This window comes from Podarcis tiliguerta (genome assembly GCF_965153285.1).
Source record: "Podarcis tiliguerta genome assembly, chromosome: 10".
Lineage (NCBI taxonomy): Eukaryota > Metazoa > Chordata > Lepidosauria > Squamata > Lacertidae > Podarcis > Podarcis tiliguerta.
In genome coordinates this window covers 13228331-13247777 of record NC_139543.1, presented here as the reverse complement: position 1 = coordinate 13247777, position 19447 = coordinate 13228331, and the positions used below count along the sequence as shown (strand labels likewise).

The 19447-nt window shown below is 40.9% G+C and overlaps 1 long non-coding RNA gene across 1 annotated transcript in view; it reads right to left on the bottom strand.

Moving 5' to 3' along the window:
• Window positions 1–8007: 8007 nt before the first annotated feature.
• The window catches only part of LOC310658296, a 90445-nt gene continuing 79005 nt past the window's right edge, over window positions 8008–19447 (bottom strand). The window contains exon 2 of the long non-coding RNA XR_014502193.1: window positions 8008–8193. This is a non-coding gene — a long non-coding RNA (uncharacterized lncRNA). The remainder of the gene's footprint in view (window positions 8194–19447) is intronic.

Here is a 19447-nt window from a genome sequence, read left to right as displayed (position 1 = left end):
AACAACAAAACATTATATATAAATGTATACAAGGTACAAAATGATGGAACACAGGTAAAAGTTTGCCCCACTCACAGCCCTTTCCAAGTCTCTGTTAATCACATATGAAGCTATTTGAAATGTAGTAATAATATCATGTTAAAAGCTGATCTTTAGTTTTTGCTGAATACCTTTGACTAACTCAGCTGAAAGAAATAAGAGCGAATCTGTACAACTACGGAGTTGAAGAATAGAATCTTGTGTCTTTCCATGAGCACATGTTTCCCATGATTCAACAGCATGGTCCACATATATTGCATATGCCCTGAATCATGTGGTGAGTTGTTCTACGTGTGACATCTCAGATTGGAAAGCTCACTGAAGTGATTGTCGTTTCAATGTCAAGCCAGTCTCTGCTGGGTTCAGCGGCTTGTATATTTGACAAATCAAAGCCCATTATATCCCAGTCTAATGCCTTCCCTTTGCGTCACATACCATAATTGCTATAATAGTTTCCTTGTGAGGATCTTTAGCATTTATCAGAAGCCGCAACAACAACAACAACAAATAATAATATCTGGGTTATTTATGAAATGTTAGATTTGCTTATATGCATTGCAACCACCTTCAAGTGTTGCAATATTGATTATTTAAATATCTGTTGGCTGCTCTCTTCTGAGTATTCTCTTGCTGACTGACAGATCCCATTACTTTATCTGCCGAGGAATTCAGATTTGTGAAAGTTACAAAAAAAAAAAAAAAAAAAGAGCGCCGTGCGTGAATCATCAATCTTGCTCCGTTGTTAACGTAGAAATGTAATGGAGACAGCTGGCATTTCCTTGACATGTTGTACGATGTCCCCCCAAATCTCTCATCTTCCCAGCCTTGACAGAGAGAAAATTAATCGCACAGACAGCGATTTGTCATTTTGAGGATTATCCGGGCAGCCCAGGAACACCGAAAGCTCTGAATGTGCTCCTCGACGTAGCAATTTGTGCAAAGATTCCATGGTGACATAACGACTGAAGTGGTATTCCGTGGGTTACAGAGGGATGTGAATTGGTCCATTTAAGTTCTGGGCAATTTTGGAAGCAGTTTGCAAAACACGGCCAATGTTGCTTCTTCTCCTTAAGATGGCAGCAGTGTTCTTTGCCTGTGTGCAACAAAATTGTGGAGGAAGGGGGAAGATTACCATATGTATTAAGCAGAGAGTTATTTGTATATATTAAAAAACATTTCGTGAGTAGGATAGAAAATTAAACAGGAAAAGGAACACCCAAATTTGAGTCGGATCTTAAAAAAAATAATTCTTAAGATTTGTAGAGTTTTTAAAAAGTTATTAGGAAGGGGTGGCATAACTTGTGGAGCATTCAATGATCCGATGTGATAGCAGCAAGTGAGACTGCAGAAAAATGGTGATAAATCACAGCCAGAGAATCTGCCCTGTGTTCCTTGTCTTGAAAACTGACTGCTTTTTATTTTTTTACTGTTTCATTTAATTTATCGGTGCTCAGGGCTTTGCAGAAACTTTAAACGTATTGGGCATTTGGATTTAAATTAATATTGCCAAATTTAGGACTAATCAACCCAGGAAGCTTAAAAAGGCATTTATAAAAGAAGGGCAGATAATGTGGTTTTAAACTATCAAACAAAATTTAAAAAAATCAGGGAAGTATCACTTTCCCAAAGTTAAACTTTATATATTAGAGGTATAATGAACATTCACTTTCAAACATTTTTGGCATGGAAATAGCATTTTGGGACATATAAAATTACTTTCCCAATCTCCCAATGGTACTTTGTTTCTATACTGCATGTACAGTTGATAATCACTAGATTAGCAATCTCCCGTGCTCCTTTAGCACATTTCCCCAACTCTTTTACTGCATAATCCCAACTAATCTGGAATCATCCAATGAGCATAATGACACCAGCGAATTGAAAAGCCAAGCCACAAAGCCAATTCAGAGTATGGCAGGAAGCACTGCCCTCACTCAGAATGGCCTTAGGGAGAGAATGGCTCTGCAGGCATGTTTTCACCTGGTCAAAGTTCAACCCCCTCAAACACAAATTGAGGGATAACAAAACACACACATATTTGAAATCTTATTTCTTGTGATGTTTCTTGTTTTGATCATATGTTTCTCAGCCTTCTGTTTGTTGAGGTTCATTACAAATAGACAGCATCTTTAAAAGCAGAGACATCACCTTGCCAACAGAGATCCGTATAGTAAAAGCTATGGTTTTCCCAGTAGTGATGTATGGAAGTGAGAGCTGGACCATAAAGAAGGCTGATTGCCAAAGAATGGATGCTTTTGAATTATGGTGCTGGAGGAGACTCTTGAGAGTCCCATGGACTGCAAGAAGATCAAACCTCTCCATTCTGGAGGAAATCAGCCCTGAGTGCCCACTGGAAGGACAGATCGTGAAGCTGAGGCTGCAATACTTTGGCCACCTCATGAGAAGAGAAGACTCCCTGGAAAAGACCCTGATGTTGGGAAAGATGGAGGGCACAAGGAGAAGGGGACGACAGAGGACGAGATGGTTGGATAGTGTTCTCAAAGCTACCAGCATGAGTTTGACCAAACTGCAGGAGGCAGTGGAAGACAGAAGTGCCTGGTGTGCTCTGGTCCATGGGGTCACGAAGAGCCGGACACGACTAAACGACTAAACAACAACAACAACAAAGGCAATCTTCTGTTTATTTTTGAGGCTACAATATATATTTTCTCAGTTAATTCACCCTTGCATTATTAATTGTGAACAGAGAAAATTGTGTGCCTTTCTGCAGTGGCTGGAATTAATTGTTCATTTCCAAATAGTGCCACCTTAGTTGCTTGACTAAGGCGGCAGAAGAACATTTGACCTCTCAGGGAAATGTGCAAGAGAACAGACCTCAACAGCAGATGTTGTCTAATTCATGTGACCTTTCTGAATGAAGCTCCAGGAATCCTTGTGAAGTTTGTTCTGAAAAGATGTTTTGCCTAACCACCTTTAGGTAAATAAAATCCATTGTTTCATCAATTTGCGAGCGCAACCCTTCACTGCATTTAATTTCTGCTTATTTTTCCTTCCTGCTTATCCCCCCTCCCCCCATAAAAACAGGGCTCACTGTGTAAGAGCAGAGCTTTTCAAATTGTTTAGTGGGGGAACATTGGAATTCATTGGAAACATCTCAAGAACAGTAATGAAAGAAAGCTTCTATGGAAGGCAACAGACTGAACTTTCCCTGTAGTCCAGAATACTCGATGTATCTTGGGCAGGGATGGGCAAAAGTAGATTGTAACACACCTGCTAATGTGGTGCACTAGACCCTCAGTTGGCTTCCCCCGCTCCTCCACATGCAGCTGCCTTGGGCTAGTCACACCTCTCTGAAGTCTCTCAGCCTCACTCGCCTCACAGATTGTTTGTTGTGGGGGAGGAAGGGAAAGGAGATTGTTAGCTGATTTGAGACTCCTTAAGGGGAGTAAAAGGTGGGATATCAAGTCCAAACTCCTCTTCTCCACCTCCTCCTCCTCCTTCTCCTTCTTCAGACCTTGTGTAGGGCCAGACTAGATTTTGGAAAAAATAATAATGAACAAATTCCAATGCCCCACAAATAACCCAGAGATGCATTTTAAACAAAAGGGCACATTCTACTCATGTAAAAACACCAGGCAGGCCCCACAAATAATCCAGAGATGCATTTTAAATAAAAGGACACATTCTTCTCATGTAAAAACATGCTGATTCCCAGACCGTCCGTGGGCTGGATTTAGAAGGTGATTGGGCCAGATCTGGCCCCTGGGCCTTAGTTTGCCTACCCATGGTCTAAGTCTTTGTTTGGAATCTAAGCTAGTAGCTTTCACCACATATTCTGCTGATTCAAGGCCTTTGTGTTAACTCAAATTTCTTGTGTTAATTCACAAAACCCTAAACAACTTGAACCCAGAGTTGCTTAAGGACCAACTAATTCCTTGTCCTCCACCTCAATCACTGGGATCTTCGAATGGGACCCTCCTTGAGGTCCATCATGCCCTGAGGTTAGGTCAGGGATTTTTAGTGTGGCATGTTCTGTCCTGTAGAAGACTTTGCCAGTAGAGGTCTGGCAGGAATAATCCCTAGGTTCTTTTAGATGTTTTTAGAAAACTACATTGATCCAATGGGCCCTTGAAACTTTTTTTTTTTTAATGAACTAGTGATTACTGATGCTTTTAGTGATCTTCTTGTAATATTATATTTAAATGTTGATCATCACTTTCCTATATTTTTATGAATGTGGCCTATAAATATTTTTATAAATAGACAAATTCTGCTTTGCTATCTAGGGTTTGCTGGTTGCTCAAATTCTTCCTAAGAATACTGGACTGATTCATCAAGATACTCGTTAGATTTTAAGCAAGTGCTTAATTAGGGTAGGGCAGTGCTGATTAGTTCTGGCTTAAGCAAGATCCTCTTGCACGCTTGCTTTGTCAATTTAAAAGACTCTACAGGACCACAGGTATTATTATTATTAAAAAAGACCAATAAATACTAAAATAAGAAGCCTGCCCCTTTTGCACAAGACCATTTGCTGGCCAATGGGTGTTCACCTAGAAAATCATCTACAGGTTTTAGAGACTCTGTGGCAGAAAGCCTGAGATTTTGTGACATGGGAATGTAGCCTAGATTACCTGTGTGGAAGATCTGAAAGCTATTCCTTTATATATCTTCCTCAGCATATCAGTTTTCCCCAGCCTCATGCTGCTGTGTTTTATAGAAAAATGATTCTTCCAGTCCTTCTCTACTCTGTAGCATGCAGCACAATGCTGATTCCTTTTTTCAAACCTGTTGAATATTTAGTGCAACATGTTATTTTCTTCACCCCAACTAACGTAGCCGGCTACCTTCTCCATAACAATCTTGATCCTGCAGAAGGTGACAGAAGAAAGTACATAACTTATCTATTGTAGGACAAAACTGCATATCTAAGATTTAGAGTCATAGCTGCCGCAGAGATGGGAACAATGATTGCTATTTGCCAAACCCGCAACACAAATAGATGAGGACAGCATGTTGACTTTAGCAGAGCAAAGCTGGTTATATACCATCAAAGAGCTTGGTCCTAATTCTCACCGGTTTTTAGCAGTTTGAAGAAATCAATGCTATTCATTTGCAGCCATTATTTCTAGCAATGGGTGTGCATTCGTGGTCACCTGCAGAGGCAAGCTAGGAGTGTGAAAATACTCCCGGCTTGCAGCCTTCTGTACTAAAGTAAGCAGAACTGTGGCATTTACAGAATAAAATAGGCCTGCAGAAACTAGAGCGAACAGAGAAAATTTGAGCTATATTTCAGCAGATATTAATATTGTGTAGTTGGAAGTGACTGGAAGCATAAGAACTGACTCCTCCTCATTGTCCAGACCCATAAAAATATTATTCAAAGTTTTACTGGCAGATCTCTTCAAGAAAAAAGAACGTAAGCATCAAAGATATCCATACAACACATTGTGCTGTCCAACACCAGCTCAGCATCTTAAAAAATATGAAAGAAGAGATTCCCCAAATCCAAACTGTGTCTCTCCCCCCATTCTAGCCTGGTTTCCAGCCTCCATTGGCCTTAGACTGTGCAGACAGCCATTTAAATGCATTGGTCTCTCTGTGCAGAGAAACTAACACAGGAAACTCTCTTGGAAATGGAGATTTGCAACTCAATATCTTCTTCACATGATCAAAGGTTCACTCTAATCACAGAGTAGAAAACAATCAACAGTTATTCCTTAACCCATTAAGGAGCTCAGAGTCCTTTAGAAAACAACATTGGGACAACCCCAATGTTAGCAACTCTTCAGCAACACACATTTAGGCATTTTCAATGTAAATTAATACACATATATTTTCATTTCAAGCCCAGCCTCCAGCCTCCTTGACTGTTCTTTAGCCTCCCATGCTAGGAAAAAAGAAGGCATTTTGCTATGGGCAACTGGGGCACTGCCACTCAGAATCCCATCAGAGCCCAGAACTTGGACCCACACTTCCTCACCTATGGCAACTCACTCTCTGCTCTCTGTCCAATTTCTTGGAGTCTGCACCACTGGAGTCTGCTTTCATTCATATTGTATGTGTATGTAAGAGAAGTGGATAATATATGCAAATCCTATGCAGGTCTCCTTGGAAAGCAAGTTCAACTGAGTTTTTGTAGGAGTACAGCCTTATTCTCAGTCTCTGTCTGCTGTGGTCCCTTGCTCCACCTACCATTAAATGTCCTTCCCTCTGTCCCACCAGTCCCAATTTGCACCAGCCACCACTACTGCACAGAGATTTGCACAAAGACACACTTAGACAGGTGTTCTGCTTGATAAGCCAAGGTTCCCACGTGCCAGGGGAAGTTTCTAAGCATGTTCAGTTGAACACACATAAAACTCCTCTTCAGAACTTCATGCTCATCCCAGGGATCTTGGTGGTGAGATTTGCATGTACAGTCCTGTTCCATCCCCAGTTATACATTTTATATGTTCAGATCAGTGCTTTTTTCCTGGGGGGGGGGGGTAACAGGGGTACGCATGCCCCTAAACATTTTGTGAATCTGACGGAAGAAGAAACTTTTTTTAAAAAAATAATTTCTTCTCTAGCACAGTGAATCGTCAGTTCCATTGAATAGCACACTAAATTGTCAATTTCGTTGCTACCCCTGATGGTGACCTTTTGCCCATTTACTGTACTTATTTCCCCCCAATTTGAAATATAAAATGGTGATTTTCTTGAGTCAAAATGAGAGTACCCATAAACATTTTTTTAAGAAAAAAAGCACTGGTTCAGATGAATGCCTGAATGCAGCTTAGGTGAGTAGAACACCTGTATAATTCTCTCTCTCTCTCTCTCTCTCTCTCTCTCTGGTGGGGCTGAGCCACTGTAGGACCCAAGAGTCTCTAGGGATCTTTTGTCAACGAGTGTCTAGGATCTCCTGCTTTGAAAATACATTCAACTTGTGAATGCTGCAAAGCGCTAATTAAGCATGCTTACCTACTCAGTTTTTCATTGATTGCATTTCTTCAATTACACTCTAAAATTAAGGTGCATCCTATAAAGCAAATGCTTTATTTGTATTGATGGAATGATTACCACCTCCCACTAAACTTCCCAGCAACTCACTATGAAGGATGCTAAAGATTTCTGAGCATTAGAGATGCACATGCAAATGCCAAAGCCAATCTCTGGATATTACAAAAGGCTATTTCAACACAACCCTTGTCTGACAAAGAAATGCATCTCAGCTGCCTGCTGGCTTTCTGGTCTGTGTGCCAAAGATACTATGCAGATGTTACATCGTATAGATGTCCATGTTGTGTGTATGTGAATAGAAATGGTCATAAGAACAAGGGTTCAGGAGTTTTCTGTTATACCCAGTGCAAATATGCATGGGAGAACCTGAGTTTGCCATCACAGAGGAAGACTTGAGACACAGTTTTAGGTTGCGGAGAAGGTTCTATTTATTAAATATATATTTATATTCATTCAAAGTATAAAGGTTATATTTATTTAATATATATTTAAATTTATTTAAATAATATTCATTCAAAGTACAAAGTATTTAAACAAATATTTATTTATTTATTTTAAGTAACATTTATTTAAATAAATATTAGACATTTATTTATTCCATAACTGTTATATTTATTAAATACAGTAAATATAATAAATATTTATTAAATATAACATTAAGGGAAATGTGAGGATCTGCAGAGAAAACCAGTTAACCTAACTTGTTCCATTCAACGAAACAAATCATAGGTGGAATCTGCACACATATAAAAAACGCTGTGAAAATGCTTTTTTTTAATTAAAAAAACACGTTTTGAAAAATACATTGAATTTGACATAGCTCACTCTCGTCAACTAGTGTCACATTTGTACATTGCACTTTACAACACATTTAAAATGTTTTATATTTGCAACTGTATAACTGAATCCATAGTCTGAGCAAGAAATTTCCCTACTCAGGGGTTGGGACAATCTACTAAGAAAGTCACACTACCTGACAGGGCAGTTCATAAAAAACTTTTTTTTTAATTAAAAGAAATGCCTGCTCCAAAGGTCTTATCTTACTACACTAGGGAGTATATAGCTATATCTGAAATTTCATGCATATCAGTTAATATCTTGACCCTGCTCCACTGAATTGAAATTTCAGCCTTCACGACATAGGAAAATGGCCAAGTAAACAGCTATTTTCGTGGAGGAGGGTCAAGATATTAACTGATATGCATGAAATTTCAGATAAAGCTATACAGTGGTACCTTGGGTTAAGTACTTAATTCATTCTGGAGGTCTGTACTTAACCTGAATCTGTTCTTAACCTGAAGCACCACTTTAGCTAATGGGGCCTCCTGCTGCTGTCGTGCCGCCGGAGCACAATTTCTGTTCTCATCCTGAAGCAAAGTTCTTAACCTGAAACACTATTTCTGGGTTAGCGGAGTCTGTAACCTGAAGCGTTTGTAGCCTGAAGCATATGTAACCCGAGGTACCACTGTATAATCTCTAGTGTATACCTTTGGAGCAGGCATTTTTTTAAAAAAAGTTTTTTAATGAACTGCTCTACCAGCTGTGGCCTGCAGAAAGAATGGAAAGAAATTCTTTCTTCTTGCTACATGAGAACTGGGTCTAAGAATCAGACAAGTATACCATGGCCCCTTTGGTTTGACATTTACCTCAATGTGCTTGCCTGGTCCGTGGGGCACACCGCCACCCGCTAAGCAGATACAGTGTGGGGCATTACCAAAGTGCCCCATTTCATAATGCCCCAAGATGAAAGGTCCCATATTTTAAACGGGCTTTCCTGCCAGGACTAAAGACCAGATTATCAAGAGATTGCACCACTCCAAAAATCACTCCCAGCAGTGTGGAACAGGTGAAAAAGAGGAGTACTGGGTCAATTGGGCGCTCCCCCCTCAAATTTTTACTCAGCCGCTTCAACAGACGATTGGCAAAACCAACAATTCAGAAGTGGAAGGGAGACATTGTGATGGTTGGCACCACAACAGAAAAGAGATGAGGATTTTGGGAGGAGCAGGAATAGTTATCCCTGCCCCTTCCCCAGATGGATTGCTCAGGTGTCCACTCATGGGGTGTGGCAAATTGGCCCCTACATAAGAGTGGGAGGAGCCAAATTTGCAGAGGCAATTTCATGTTCATTGAGACATGTCCATGGATATATGAACTGTAGAACTCAGGGCAACTGTCTATGGGTACATGATGAGATTGTTTTCCAAATCATAGAGACTGACCTGTAGAATAGTGCTGTTTGTCTCCCCTGCATATGTTGCTGATCATTAGTATTCTGTAGCGTCACCTGCATGTTTCCCCCCCCCCCGACTTCATCCCTTCTTTGATACCATCTGGGATACAATCGGGGAATCTGCTTATCAGCATGCATAATCAGGTGAACTAGAGGCACAAACAAACAAGATGAGTGGGTGTACACTGTACATTGAGAATCACCTAATGCAATTTCTTCCTTTTCTTTTTTTCTTCTTGCAAGATTTCTTTGTTAGGTGGCATATGCTACATTGTTGTTGTTTAGTCGTTTAGTCGTGCCCGATTCTTTATGACCCCATGGACCAGAGCACACCAGGCACTTCTGTCTTCCACTGCCTCCCGCAGTTCGGTCACACTCATGCTGGTAGTTTCGAGAACACTGTCCAACCATCTCGTCCCCCGTCGTCCCCTTCTTCTCCATCTTTCCCAACATCAGGGTCTTTTCCAGGGAGTCTTCTCTTCTCATGAGGTGGCCAAAGTATTTGAGCCTCAGCTTCAGGATCTGTCCTTCCAGTGAGCACTCAGGGCTGATTTCCTTCAGAATGGATAGGTTTGTCCTTCTTGCAGTCCATGGGACTCTCAAGAGTCCCCTCCAGCACCATAATTCAAAAGCATCAATTCTTCAGCGATCAGCCTTCTTTATGGTCCTTCTTCTTTATGGTCAGCCTTCTTTATAATCCTTCTTTATGCTACATACCCATCAATATTTTTTTTTGACTGCTCCATTGCGTGTGTACTATGTGTCATTGCATGTGCCTTATGTGTTTTAAGTCCACATAAATGGGAAAAAGCTGTAACCCACAATGAAAGAGTTGCCTTCTGTAGAATGGCCGACTGTTGCTGAGAATGTATATAAAGGAATTGCAAATCACGTAATTAGGGGGGAAATGTATAGAGTATGGGATCAATAGAAAAATTTATTGGAGACAAAAACACCACTTTGGCTCTCACCATTGGAAGCCATAGCGGTAAAGAAAAAGATTATGATAGAAGGTTGGACAACTTATAGAAATTTATTAAAACAAGAGGGAGGAGAGAATAAATGAAAAGGATTTAAGGATTTATCAGGAAAGCTAACAACATTGATACAATATCGTCATTTGAATGAAGCATTTAAGAAAGATGGGATATGAGGGTTTGGAGAACAAAGATCACAATTGGAGAGAGCTGTGTTGGAATGTAATGTTAAAGCACTGTCTAAAATGTATAAGATATTATTGGAATGGAAGACAAAGGATGAGCAAGTAAAATCTTCAATGATTCATTGGGCAATAGATATTGGTTATAATATAGACATGGAAGCACGGGAACGATTGTAGGAATACAGATATAAAAATTACAGCATGCTATGGGTTAAGAGAAAACTATATGAAAATGTTATATAGATGGTATCTAACACCAAGTTGCACACAGTAGAGAGAGAAAATGTGCCAAAGGATAGGGCACACTTTCCATATCAGATGTTTATCTCTACAGATATTCCAGGGATTCTCATCACCATACATATGTAAGAGGTAAGAACTTTTGCTGTACTAACCTGAGATATGGAATTATCCACACCGATGTACCGAGGCACTACATAGATAACAGGACTTATCTGAAGAGATACAGAATATTGTGTAGCTTTTCTGCTGAGCTCCAGTCTTATCTATTAGTTTAAGCCACACTATATGGGAGCATACTTGCAACCAAGCTTTTGTGTTGGTTTATATGTAATAATTTCCCTTTTATATGCACAACAGAAAGAGTTAAAAGGAATCTTATGTCTAGATTGCAATATGATAGTCATTAGCTTTTTGTAGCACAATTATTTCAATATGAACATGAAAAAAGTTTCATTCTTCCATATTTTTTTTCAAGGGTGGGGGAGATTTTTGCACACACCATGGTTTGTTATCCGATTCCTAGTTAAGGGTCTATGGAAAAAAGATTAATTGTTGTCAAATATGTGGGCCACAGTCGACGCAGAATTAAGTGAATTAAGTTGAAATCAAGTCTCATTGAGGCTAATTTGTCCGTTACTTTTAAGGCAACCGATTTGCATCAATTCAAAAAGGAAAAAGGAAAAGTAGAAAGACAAAGATTGTGGAATCCTGGAATCAAGTGAAGAGGGAAATTGTGTTATTATTAAGCTCTCCTCACAGAAAAGGAGTAGGGTAGGCTCCCAACACCACTTAGTCTTGAGCTACCATTCTTTTCAGCCATGGCACCCAGCTCTCAGATTCCTCACATTCTGAAATCTGTATTTGTTCTTGGTGTTTAGATGAATGGTCAGTATGTGGCTGTTTACATTAGCTACTGGAGATTAAAACTAAGGAAACACTGGCGTGCAGCTGAAAGACTTCTTTGCATTGTTGTCATTTTATTACAAAATAAGGGGCAGATGACACTCATCAACCTGGGAAGGTAGCCCATCCAGGAGAAGAAAAGCTCTGACCCTAAACCTCTGCTACCTTGCGACTATATTCATTCATGAGAAAGGCATGTTTACTTAGAAGTAAGTCCTACATAGTTCAGTAGGGTTTACTCCCAAGTAAATGGTTGTGGATTGCAGGCTTAGATTTGTTCAGCCTTTTTTTATTGTTTTGATTTTGGCAGGCTCAGACATGAATTCTTATATGCTGTCATCTGTCAAATACTAACAAGCATTGCAGGTCATCTGTCAATTGCTGTCAGGTACTAACTACCAATGTGCATACCATTCTAAAGACCTTTACTTGTCAACTCCCCCCCCCCAAAAAAAACCCATCCCTAATATTAAATAATATTAAACAAGACCCATCAAATACAGCTGAAAACAATAGTGGTTTTTTCAAACTCTGTGTCTAGAATCCTTGCTTCTTTGGAAGCATATCAAGGGTTCTTTGATAAAAAGAATAACTTAAAGACATCATGTGTGCCCTAGTTATGATTTTTCTCTTGTATGTGATGCAGTTTCTAAAAGATAATGCAGTCTTAGGCTGCATTAATAGAAGTAAAGTATTGAGACAATGAAAAGCAATAATTCAACTCTATTCTCTACTGGTCAGGCTGCATCTGGTGTACTGTGCCCAGTTCTGGTCACCATAGCTGTCAACTTTTCCCTTTTCTTGTGAGGAATCCTATTCGGAATAAGGGAATTTCCCTTGAAAAAAGGGAAACATTGACAGCTATGCTGGTCATCCCCTTTTAAGAAAGACATTGAGGGTCCAGAAGAGAACATATCCACATTTCTGCACCGCCTTACCAGTTTTTCTCATGAAAATTCATCCGCAGTTTTTCCTACTCTACACATTTTAGTGGGTGGTTTTGCATGGCCCACACATCTTTGCAATACACTATAACGCATCTGTGCTTGTTACTTTCACCAATGTATTCATTTTTATGCATACTCTATCCCAATAGACACGTTTATTTGTTTGTAGAATTGCATCGCAAAATTCGGAGATGTCTGAATTTTGAAAGAGAGCTATGTCCTGGTTCACGTACCGTTTTGGAAATTTCAAATTAGGTCGGTTTTCACTGAAATCCAAATGGAACCAAATTCCACACACACACCTATCCTTACAGGTTTTTAACATTTAGGCTTTCATTGACGATGCAGAGTCATCTGAATTTTGACACAAATACAACATTGTAAGAGAATATAAACTCTGTGGTTCACACTAGTCTGTTCACATGTTTAAATGGGGTACAAACTGGGAGTGAGGGTAAGATTCAGGCTTACCACAGCATGACTTGTCCCTGATCAATGCATGTTCCATTGCATGCGTGAACAAATCTAAATGCAAAGATTGCAGTATGCATGTTTGCTTATATAAGCTTTTATACATATGGCAGAGGCTAGGTCTGCCACATGTTTGTTGATTTACAGAGACCAACCATGGAACCAGGACTGTGCTGACTAAACTAATGTAAATAACCACTCTGGACTCATTATTGCTAAATAATAAAATCATCATTTGTAGAAATATACATTTATGAACGTTTTCCTTTTTCTTCCTAATCCACCAAGAATATTTTTACAGGTCTGCAATTTATACTCCCACTCATACGAAAAGCAGAAAGTATACAAATTCTTTATGGAGATCAAAAGCTGAACATAATAAAGAGGCATTAAGAACACGGAGTTCTCGTTCTGAGCTTTGGCCGTGAGCTACTTTTTACAGCTGATTTATGTTTCTCGAACGAAGACGTTTATGGCGAAAACTTTGACAGACCTTTCAGTCCAGTTTGTGCTAATAGACTCTGATATTATAATTAATAATGCATGCAGCACTTTACGATGTTGTCATTTTTCCTTCCCTGTTAAGAAACTGCTTTCAACTTTGCCTTCAATTACTCTGATCAATTAAGCTTTCTTTGTCCCCTTATATCTATTAGCATATTCAGTGTAACAGATGTTTCACTTTTAGGGTAATTAAGCATATTTTCAACAAGGAAAAAGATGAATTCCATTAGTTACATTCATATTTTACAGATAATTGTGTTAAGTATCTCTATAATCTCCTTAGATGCTGTACAGTCCTACGTTTTAATGCCAGATAAATGTATCGCCATGTGGAATTGTGATGACAAGTCTTCTCCCCCTTCCTCCAGCAGAAAACACACCTGGGGGCAGGGTCAGGAGAAGAAATAAGAAAGGGAAGTGAAGCCAATCACAGAGAGACTTGAAACAAGAATCTCATGGTAGAAGACCACAAATAGCCAAAATAGGCATGGCTTTAATCAGGTAGCTCAGCACTGCATAGCAGACAATCAGTGGTGGGTACAATCACGTGCTGGATCACAACCATGGAAGAAGGCCCCCCCCTCTTTGCCTCCATCATTATCATCTTTGGAATTTTCACCCTTACCTGCTATTCAGAATGGGGGGGGGGACTCCCATGGGTGCCTAAGGGAGCTTTCTTCTCCTTGCAAATAGCAGCTGCGGGTGGGCATTTTCTCTTGGAACTGTGGCAGAGGCAAATGCTTAAAGCTTAAACTCTCCAAAATGACACAGTCCCAACTTAGCTCCCCCCTCCTGCTTTTCATAAACCAACAAAACTCCAGTTAAACAGCCTCAAACAATATGATAAAAGGGACACCTAGTTTAACCCTGTAGGTTAAGGAGTGCAGCATCAGTCACTGAAACTGACATGTGGTTTGAAACCTGGCCTTGTTTAGTGAACAGAACAAATCCATCTGTCAGCTGATTAGTCAGTAGGGGTTGGTCCAAGGCATGTCACTGCATGAAGCAAACCGCTGCCACCCCTTCTCTCCCCTTTCCCTTCTCTCCTCTTGCCCCTCCCTTATGCTTTTGCCTCTGCTATCATGGAGGCAGCTCCACCTCACCTCAAGAGCAGGGGTGGAGAAACTTTGGCCCTCCAGATGTTGCTGAAATAAACTCCCACCTTCCATAGTCATTGACCATGCTGGCTGTAATTGCGATTCTGCAACATCTGACAGGTTAAATGTTCCGCACTCCTGCTCTAAGGAATGTCGAGCTGCTATGGAAAAGCAGTGTGCAAGTGTTTTGCTCTCTCAAAATTGGGGGATGATGTAACTGAATGGGATACACAGCCAGCACGTGCCACATTTTCTTCAATGGGGTATCCCAGTGTCTAGCCCTTGATACAGAACCTGGTGGTGGGACGTGGGTGGCACTGTGATCTAAACACTGAGCCTCTACTCAACCCCATATTTGCCGTTGACTGGATGTAGCTGTCCAGGGCTCCTTTACCTTTACCTTTCACAGAACTTAGTTGTTGGTGAATGTTGCCAACACTGTAGCCTTGCCTTTGGTGTTCAGCTTACACATTGCCAGCGCACCGGGAAGAAGGGTCAAGAAAACCAAAAGTGGACAAATAGGTTTTGGTGCTCTGCTGACACCATGCCATGTCATCATGCCATATATTTTGCTGTTTATCATGCATGCAATTCTGTGTGCTTACTTGCCTATGAAGTGCATCATAGCAAGGGTAGTTAAAACTGGGACTTTTCTCATTTCCCCCGCTTCACTCCAAATTCTTTAATAGGGCTGCATAATGCAAATTGCACAAATATTACATCAAAGGGAAAGCATCAGATTGGGAGAAATGTGGTTGAACCCATCACTTAACCTGTTAGATGAATAAAACATTATAAATCCCATGTTCTCATTGGGTGACCAGGAGAAGACTACTCTTAAATTCTTTAAAATGGACTTTCTTCAGCACCACATCAAAGAGTTTGCATATTGCATGAATCATTGATTAGCCCAGGGCATCTTAGCAAATACTATTAAAAATGTATAAACTAACTTTACTATATATCAGGTCTAATTAAAACCATTCCAAAAATATCTCAGATCACCTTTGCAATAATAATTCTTAGTACCACCAAGAAGCTTTTTCCTCCCACAACTTTTAAGTGAGTTTTATTTTCAGTTTTACTTTAAGAAAGAATGGAACTGTGTTCAGAGTCTTCCAGTCTAGGTTCTGTGCTGCTCTGGTTGGGCATTTGCTTGATGCTTTCACAAAATTTCCATTTTTTTAGGGGGTGGCGGGAGATGTGCCAATTAATCCCACCTTCTGGTGTTACCCTCCATGCACATGTAATTTGCACCTGCTAGGCCTAACCCTATGGGACGCGGGTGGCGCTGTGGTTGAAACCACTGAACCTAGGGCTTGCCGATCAGAAGGTCGACGGTTCGAATCCCCACGATGGGGTGAGCCCCCATCACTCGGTCCCAGCTCCTGCCAACCTAGCAGTTTGAAAGCACATAAAAGTGCAAGTAGATAAATAGGTCGATCTGGCGGGAAGGTAAACGGCGTTTCCGTGTGCTGCTCTGGTTTTGCCAGAAGCGACTTAGTCATGCTGGCCACATGACCTGGAAAAACTGTCTGTGGAAAAGCGTCGGCTCTCTCGACCAGTAAAGCAAGATGAGCGCCGCAACTCCAGAGTCATTCTCGACTGGACTTAACTGTCAGGTGTCCTTTACCTTTACCTTTTTAGGCCTACCCCTAAGAGTATTAATACATTGCAGGGAAGGTCTGAAGTGAAGTAGCATGTTCATGAACATAGACATTCCTTGTGGTGTGTGGTGTATTTTTTTGTAGGGAACAGTTAGGGCCAGAGCTGCCAGCTTGTGCTGGATATTTTTTGGCGGGGAGGGCAATGTCCCAAAATCATGTGCAGGAGAATCGCATCTCACTCCCTAAGCCTGGCACAAGCTCTCCAGGTTTGGGAAGGAGGTGCCAGGCCTCTGACAGAATGCTGGAGCCCAACTGCCACCTCCTCACAGCAAGGTGGGCTTTGGAAAGGTGATAGGAGGGCTCTTGGACCTCGTTTGAGCACTACACCTGCCTCCCTAAGCTGGGCAGAGGGAGGAGCCAGGCTTTAATACTTTAACACTCTCATTTACCAGGAACTAGTTTAGTTTTCCTAGTCCATTGACCGCATGCCTCAGGGGCAAGCTCTCTTCAGCCTTCTTCCCTCACAGAACTACACTTCCCAGAGTTCCCTGGGAAGAAGGACTCACTGTGAAACCACTCCAATAGCTATAACTCAGAGGGAAATAGAGGTCTCCTAATAATTCTCAGAACCCTTAACAAACTACAGCTTCTCAAATTATATGGGGGAAGACATGACTGTTTAAAGTGATATCATAGAGCTTTAAATCCATGGTGTAAACGTGGCCTTAGAGGCAGTCAATAACATCTATCCATCTGCATATGCTGTCATTTTATTTTGTCTGCTTCTATTTGTAGAAGGCTTATGAGTTAAACCATTACATTAACTTTTGGTTAAACATAGCAGAGACAACTGTTAGCCGCTTCTGCTACTATGTGTGGAAAGTTCAGTTCCCTCCAAGTGCTGCCACCCGGATCAATAATTGGAAAAGATGCATGTCTTCAACTTTCTCCTTGGTTTTCTGCTAAATTAATAAAGAAATCAAAATGTATAAATTAAGGGACAAATAAGGTGCTCTTTGCAGTGCTGTAAACAGACTGTGACCTAAAACATTTGTTCAGCATTCTCTTCTGTTAACAACATCAGATTCAGATCATTGGCTCATATTACCTGGAGACAGAAAGAAAATTGGTTGAACTAATTAGGAAATCTGCAATACAGGTAATGCATGTTTAAGGCTCCAGGAACGCGTAATAGAAACTGACCTGCATAACTGATTCAAAGGCTATCTATGCTTGTAGCCTCCCGTCGATAAAATGGGACTAAAAGGCAGATATCTAGAACAAAGGAAGCAATTCCAGCTTTTAAATTTAAGGCTGTCCTTAGGTTGAATTCAGTCGGCTAGACAAAAGTCTGAGCACTTCCCCCAGCAAATGGCATTATGATTTTGCAAAATACAGTTACATAGGCATTTGGATTATATTTGGGTTCAAAAGATGCATCGACAAAAAAGAAAAGAAAACAAACCATTTTAATCACTCGCTAAGCAGACCAGATATGTCTTAGGCATAGTTTCATTCCTCACAATGGAAATATGCTAAGATTGAGAAAGTGTACACTGAACTTCAAGTCAGTCCTTCAGGTAGGGACCTCATTACAACCTGTGTGCAGGGCAGGGGTCAACGATGGGGTTCCAGCAAGTGGCAGTATGCTTATCAGCACCTCCTATAGCAAACACAAAAGAACATTGTAAATATCCCTCCAGAAATGCACAATGCATAAGAAACTTTCCTCTTTCTCCACAGTTCCTGTTTGCACTGGCTTGGCCTTTTCTAGCTTCAGAGAGCATCCACTTAAGCATGCCCACTTTGATTAGTTGCCAGAATGGAATACCCACCTTCCCTTCTTTTCCAAACAAAGAGCAAACATGGTCATGTCTGATGTAGGTAAAAAAAGGTTAAAAGTAAAGGACCCCTGGATGGTTAAGTCCAGTCAAAGGCAACTATGGGGCTGTGGCACTCATCGCATTTTTCAGGCTGAGGGAGCTCGCATTTGTCCACAGACAGCTTTCTGGGTCATGTGGCCAGCATGACTAAACCACTTCTGGTGCAACGGGAGACTGTGACAGAAACCAGAGCACACAGAAATGCCGTTTACCTTCCCACTGCAGCAGTACCTATTTATCTACTTGCACTGGCATGCTTTTGAACTGCTTGGTTTGCAGGAGCTGGGACAGAGCAATGGGAGCTCACCGCGTCGTGAGGATTCAAACCGCTGACCTTCTGATCGGCAAGCCCAAGAGGCTTAGTGGTTTAGACGACTGCGCCACTCACGTCTCCCTGATTTGGAGGGTGCACAGAGGAAGGAGAGGAAATGGACGTCCTGTTGCACCAACAGAATTCCAGAGCCAGTGTGGTGTGGTGGTTAAGAGCAGTGGACTCATAATCTGGTGAACCAGGTTCACTCCCCCACTCCTCCACATGCAGCTGCTGGGTGACCTTGGGCTAGTCACCTTTCTCTGAAGTCTCTCAGCCTCACTCACCTCACAGTGTGTTTGTTGTGGGGGAGGAAGGTAAAGGAGATTGTTGGCAGCTTTGAGTCTCCTTAGGGTAGTGATAAAGTGGGATATCAAACCCAAACTACTACTACTACTACTCCTCCTCCTCCTCTTCTTCTTCTTCTTCTTCTTCTTCTTCTTCTTCTTCTTCTTCTTCCACTTGCACAGTATTGGATACAATCCAATACACATGTTCCATATGAGAGGTATTTCTTATTAGCTTGTTGGGTTGCATCCAATGAGCTACTTTTGAAATGAATATTGAAAGGGAAGGAAATTACTCATTCATATATTCACATCCATCCATCCATTCATTCATTCGATAAACTTCTAGCCTGTCCTTCATCACAACTGATCTCATGGTGGGCTACAACACCATACAATTATCAGAGTGATGCAATGACACAAATCAAGTTTCATAGAACAAGGACAGAAAAAGCAAAGAAAGCATCTGACTTAGAACAACTACAGTGGCAACAGTCTTTAAAACTACAGAAGAGCTTCATCCATCCAATGGCTACACTAATATCCTGCAGATGACTGAACACCCCTACAAAAAAATCCTTACGTTTCTGCATGCAGCAGGGAAACTTGTATGCAACCTGCTCTGTATGTTCTTTATGATTTGAGCTTTCATCTCATATTTGTGTGTGAGAGAGCTGCAATATTATTAATAATAATAATCAGTGCCAAAATCAGAGCTTTTTCTCAGGTGGCTTCCAGTATCTCACTGGTGCGTGTCACTACCATTCTAAGAAAATGAGGGAGGTGTTCATGGTGAGTTCC